Below are 6,192 nucleotides of genomic sequence, written 5' to 3' on the forward strand. Positions count from 1 at the left end.
CAAAAAAAAAAAAAAAAAAAAAAAGAATGAGTATGACTATATTGGTACGGATTCTTCAAAGAAAAATAGTGTGTGTGTGTGTGTGTGTGTGTGTGTGTGTGAGAGAGAGAGAGAGAGAGAGAGAGAGAGAGAGAGAGAGAGAGAATATGTAAGGAATCAGCTTACGTAGTTGTGAGGGTTGGTGAGTTCAAGTTCAGAGGGCTAGAAATACTGTCCTGCAGTAGAGTGCTGGCTTAGAATCAGGTTCTGAGCATTAAAAGCAAACAAAAACACCACCCACTTGCCCAACAGAAAACACCAACCAACTAACCAACCAACCAAAACAAACAAACAAAAAACCCCAAAGAAGCACTATAACTCATGCCTATAATCCCAGCATTTGGAAGATGGAAGCGGTAAGATCTATCTTCTAGGCTATCTAGCAAATTTGAGTCCAGGCTAGGTTAAGTAAGAGCCTGCCTCAAAATAAAAAAGCAAACAAGAACATTCAAAACATCAAGAAATGATAATACATGAAGTATGGGGCAAACTAGAAACCCTGGTAGAATTTCCACATCAATCATGAGGCAGAATTTCTTCTAAGGAAACCTCCGGTTTTGCTTTAAGGCTCTCAGCTTGCAACTGATTCCTTTCGACATCATGTCACTTATTGAGGATAATTTTTACTTAGAACCGGTCAATTGTCAAAGTTGAAATATTAATCACAGCTGGGCAATGGTGGCAGAGGCAGGCAGATCTCTGTGAGTTCAAGACCAGCCTGGACTACAGTGCTCCAGGACAGTCAGGGCTACAAAGAGAAACACTGTCTAGAAAAACTAAAACAAACAAACTAAAAAAAAAGGAAAGAAAGAAAAGAAATATTAATCACAAGTACAAAACACCTTCACAGGTTTTGAAGTGAGTTCTTACCCTCAGCTTTCCCTTGAATTGGCATTCTTTCTTCATATCGCGTACACTGAAGTTGCCTATTCTTCCCCTAAAAGACCCTTACCTCCTGCTTTAGGGACCCCAAGAATCACTCTGTGAGGAGGCAAATTACTGGATTTTAGTAAATATAGTATATATTTACTAAATATATATTATAATATATATAATTGAACAATATATACTATTCACTTATGAGCACAGCCACTGCTAGGATGTTCCTGAGGCCAGTTTACAAATGCCTTTGCTCTAACCCTTGCACAGCAGTGAATTTCATTCTAGGAATGAGAAGTGCACTGTGTATGGCTTTGACAGTCATTACAGGGAGTGTTTCAGATGTAGGAGAACATGTGACTGTGGTTAAGTACCCATTGCCTGGAGGTGGGATGAAGCAAGGTCTTGACTAACTTCAGTTTGGGCCGTTAGTCTTGGGATAAAGGGCAGAGCTGGGGGTTCTAGTTAGCTAGGGTGTCACTAAATCAGAAGGTGAAGAGAGAGCCAGGTGTGAGATTCCACAGTGGCATTTGGCAGGTACTGGAGGAGAGAGGTGAGCACGGCACCATTTTTTGGCAATGGGGTATAGTTTATATAAACATTGTGTAATAGATGAGTAAGACAGAGGTCGGTCCTCCTTTGGCATTGTTTTGTTTTTTGAGACAGAGTCTCACTATTTAGTTCTGGGGGTCCTGGAACTCATTATGTAAGCCAGGCAGACCTTGGATTTAGTGACAGATCAGCCTGTCTCTGCCCTGTGGTGCTGGGGTCAAAGGTGAGTGCTGCTACCTCTGTCCTATTTCTGCTTCTGAGGAGAAGAAATAATGTTGGACTTGTTTGCCTCTCAGGTTATTTGCTAAGAGAGCTCACTCTTTAGGCTTCTGAGAGTAACTTTTTCATTGTTTTTGACAGCTTCTTCTCTCTCATAGGCCAGCCATGAGCTTGCTAAGTAGTTAAGAATGACTTTGAATTTACGATCCTTTTACATAGCAAATTAGAGGCCATTTTGAGCAACATGAGACCCTGTCTCAAAAAATCAAAGAGAACCTGTCTCACTCCAAATAAACAAAAAAGATTCCTACATCTGTTTGGTGTACACTTTAGAGGACAGAAGGGCTGCAAAGATGAAGAGGCCTGGGTTTTTTTTTTTATGATTTATTTATTTTATTTTGAATGTGTATGAGTGTTTTACCTGAATGTATGCATATGTACCATATGTATGTAAAAACAGACACAAACAGGAGAAGCTATCGGGAATTTGGCAAGGCACAGCTCTTTGGAGGGGAATTTGGCAAGATCAAGCAAAAGCACATGTATGGTCTCCTTTTGGTTCAGAAGTCTCTCCCTGAAAATCTGTTGCAGAGTTCTGTAAGAGAAACTTACTGATAGCTGGGCACAGCACAGGATGTACACCCATTCTCCTCTCAGTTCGGGGAGGCAGAGCTGGGATAATCAAGGCAAGCTCCAGGCTAGCCAGGGGTGCAGAGTAGGCCCTATCTCAAAGAAGAGGAGGAGGAGGAAGAGGAGGAGCAGCAGCAGGAACAAAAGCTTATTAAGTAAGTTCATTAGTAGATGCTAGTAACCTCAGTGCACAGCCCTGCAGTGCCCCCTCCCCAGTCCCACCACTCACCCACCCACCCTGTTTCTTTGACAAATGTGCACTGACCACACACAGCACACTTACATAGCCCTTTTTTCTGGGTTGATGATATCAGAGCCAGGGAATGCTAAGAGCACCACTCAGTCCTCAAAGGTCCAGGATAACCCTAATTGATATTTCCAGTAATAAGCAAATGAGCCACGAATCTTGCAGCATTTCGGGGGTTCTTTAGCGGTAGATACATGAAACCAGTGTGGTGGCACATGCTTCTGTGTCCAGCCTTGAGACGTGGAGGGAGAAGGATCAAAAGTTCAAGACCATCTGCAATGGTATGACACAGAGTTCCTGCACTTGAGAACTTCCTGACTCTGGGGCATCTGCTGGGGTGGGGGTGGGGGTGAAGCTGAGAAAACTCACTTCAGAGACAGAAGCTTAAAACCGAAAGCTTTATGTTCTGAGTGCTCAGGTTTCTGTTCACATTGAGGGCTAAGCTAACCATAGCTTGACAGCTAGAGAATACCAGGCAACTAGCCCCTTATCCCAAGATAATCCACTACCTTGTCAATCACTAATCAGTTCATTAGCTAGTTAAAACTATCAGGTCTCCTACTAGAAAAGCAAACAGGTTTGCCTTGCTCACAAGCCTCATGTTAAAGATAAACAGGTTTCAGATATAACTTTTCAATATTCCCTTATCTAAACAAACTCACTTTACGGTGGACTGCTCCCAGTGGTCAACCACTGGGAAGCAATAGTGGTCCTATTCATGGCAAGCAATTGGATAGGAAAAAACATGTGAAGTTTATGTAAGGCCTGAGGAGATGAACGCTTAGGTTGTGAGGATCTAAGGACATGTTTTAGGGTCTAAGAATGTGTTTTAAGTTCGGTAAATGCAAGTGAAAGCTTTAACGGTAAGAAACTGATTAAAGGTCTACGGCCATATCACCCTGAAAGTGCCCGATCTCGTCTGATCTCAGAAGCTAAGCAGGGTCGGGCCTGGTTAGTACTTGGATGGGAGACCTCCTGGAATATCGGGAAGCTTAAAAAAATAAAAATAAAGAAATAAATAAATAAACGAATGAATGAAACTGATTCAACGTACATACAAGGAATGAGAAATGCTTCCGATTTCTTCCCCCCCCCCCCCCCCCCGCTGTATTAGGACTTTGACAGTTCCGAGTTCTAACAATGATCAATGGAATTCTGATAAGTTATTAGTGTAACTCTAGTAAAGCATCCCACTACGATGCCATTCACTATCATAGTCACAAGTTCAAGATTGTAAGTTTCCTTTGGTTGTCTTTTAAGCTTAAACCTAAAGATACTTCTTATTATGCTAAATCTATATTCAGCCAATCTTCTGGATAGAGGGAAGAAGCACCTCTTGCCCCTTCTGCTTCACAGAAGCTTTCTGTCTTCTGTGAGCTCACCTGAGGGAGTGCTCATGCTTTTAACAACACAAAAAGTGTTTACCAAGCCTCTACTATGACACAAATGTGGTATCTACTACCTTTTCCTACAATATTGATTTCAGTACAGTCTACCAACAATTTAACACGTCCAAAATTTATCTATTTTTGTAAACTTAAAAAGATTCTTGTAAGCTTCAGGAAATCCACTCAGACCCACCTTTAATGGGTCAAATAAACTAAGTTTCTCACTTATTACGCATTCCAGAGTGTAGGATTCCTTCCCAGTTCCCTGGTTTTGGGACTCCCCTCCCCCCAGCTACTAAGACCATGGACCCAAAAGTTTCAAATGTATACTTAAGAAATTTTTTTTTCTCCCTAACTTAACGTAATCTGCTCTTAATATATACGTCTTTTCCAGAATCCTGCCAAGTCCAGGTGTTCACCCGAAATCTGCATCCAGGACAACTCTACGATGGCTACTCACAGGTGCTTGGGTCTAACCTCACAGATGCTCCAACTGGGCCTGCACTTTCCTAGCCCCGGATATCCTCACAGATCCTGGGCAGCAGTGAAAGAGCCAGCTCTCCCAGGACTTGGCCAGCCTCTCAATTTTCTCAGGGTCCCCATAGATGACATCATCGCCCCTCCCTCCCGCCCCCAGTCAGCAGGAAGTAGTTTAAAGAACAAAACAACCTCACAGGTTTAAAGAACATGCCCCCACCATCACCCCTTCCTAGCTCCTCATTTTTCATTAAATTTAGAAGGGAGGAATGTTAGCTTATAGGTGATTTCCGCTAGGGTCTTCCCAGACCCCTGGCAATGGCTTACGTCATCATCTGCCACCATTTCCTGCCACCAGCAGGTGCAGGTGTCCTGGTGTATAAAAGGCCTACTCTCTACTCCATTTGGCTCTTTCTCCCTGTTCTGCTCTTCTCTGTCCCCCCTCTTTGCCCTCATGGCATTGCTCTCATCTGTCTGCCTCTAACCCTTCTCTAGGTCCTCACTTCCCTCCCTCCCCCCATATAAACCTCCTTTGTACCAGATGTGTTACATGGTGTGACTTTTCAGGGGTATGTCTTGCCATGGTCCTGGTCAGGTAACATCCCCCACCCCTCAAGGTATTATATTTCATATCAATCTGAAACATATCTCTGAAGGGAATAAACAACATTTTTAAAGGATGAAAACTCAAACCATGGGTGGGGCTATGGGCAGGGGACTGTAGTATTATGTTATTTTTGGCACTATGGGTTAAGCAAGGGAGTACTCACTGGAAACTGGGACATATCCAGGCACCTGGTCCTAGTTCGCCTTTTGCCACCAGGTCCCCTCATGGACTCTGGCCTGGAATTTTAGAATGATAAGGGAACAAAAGAGTAGGCAAGTTGCAAATAGTCTACTCAGGCATAACAAGCAACTGGTTATATAGTTTTATAACTTATGCTCCTTGGTTTAGATCACAGCACTTTCTATATTCTTTACCAGTTAATAGACAATTAAGAAAACATTTGGAGAAATGGGATCGGAGTTCATTCCTAGGCCTGGGAACACAAACATGTTTGACCCTGCCAGCAAGATGGAGGAGTTATCCTTGAGATGTCTGGACTCCGACGACTGTCTCCTTACAAGTTGTTCCTGAGATGTCTGGACTCAGACCACTGTTTACAACAGAAGCTGTTCAGCTGTAGGGAAGTCCCCAGCTCCCTTAGGGCCTGGGACCTGGAGTTTAGTTTCTTTCTGTGATTAAATGGATTCTGAAAATGAAATGGTAGTCCTGAGAGTAAGCTCTGCTTGTTCCCAGCAGGCCCCAGCTCCAGCTTCAGCCCTTGTCTTTTTATTTTTATTTCTTTTAAATCTCATCTAGATATAATCGACAAATGTATGAATTTGAGGTGGAGGCTAGGTGATACAGTATACACATGTATTGTTTTTGTTTTGTGTTAATTTTTTAGACAGGTTTTCAAGTATCCCAGGCTGGCTTTGAATTCAGTAGGTAGCCAGGGCTAGCCTTCAACTTCTAATTCTCTGGCCCTTATCCCTGAATGCTGAGATTACAAGTATGTGCACAACTCCTGGTTTCATCTCTTTAGTAGAGACTGCCGCTTTAAATTTTTTAACTTAAATTCTTTCTTACATTTATTTATTATTTTATGTGTATACTTGTCTTGTCTGCCTGTGTACCACATCTGTGCTTGGTGCCTGAAAAGCTTCTCTCTCTCTCTCTCTCTCTCTCTCTCTCTCTCTCTCTCTCTCTCTCTCTCT

At 42.7% G+C, this 6,192-nt stretch overlaps 1 long non-coding RNA gene and 1 pseudogene across 2 annotated transcripts; both read left to right on the forward strand.

The window, feature by feature from the left end:
• Positions 1-1,584: 1,584 nt before the first annotated feature.
• LOC114628802 lies at positions 1,585-5,581 on the forward strand. Of its 2 annotated transcripts, XR_003712539.1 has the most exons (3): positions 1,585-1,693; positions 4,349-4,416; positions 5,416-5,581. It is a non-coding gene; the product is annotated as an uncharacterized LOC114628802 (long non-coding RNA). The 2 variants fall into 2 exon arrangements; XR_003712538.1 differs by lacking the exon at positions 5,416-5,581 and having other exon boundaries at positions 4,349-5,123.
• LOC114628803 lies at positions 3,448-3,565 on the forward strand (annotated as a pseudogene).
• Positions 5,582-6,192: the final 611 nt, after the last annotated feature.

The sequence above is a fragment of the Grammomys surdaster genome, unplaced genomic scaffold, assembly GCF_004785775.1.
Source record: "Grammomys surdaster isolate TR1022 unplaced genomic scaffold, NIH_TR_1.0 271, whole genome shotgun sequence".
Classification (NCBI taxonomy): domain Eukaryota; kingdom Metazoa; phylum Chordata; class Mammalia; order Rodentia; family Muridae; genus Grammomys; species Grammomys surdaster.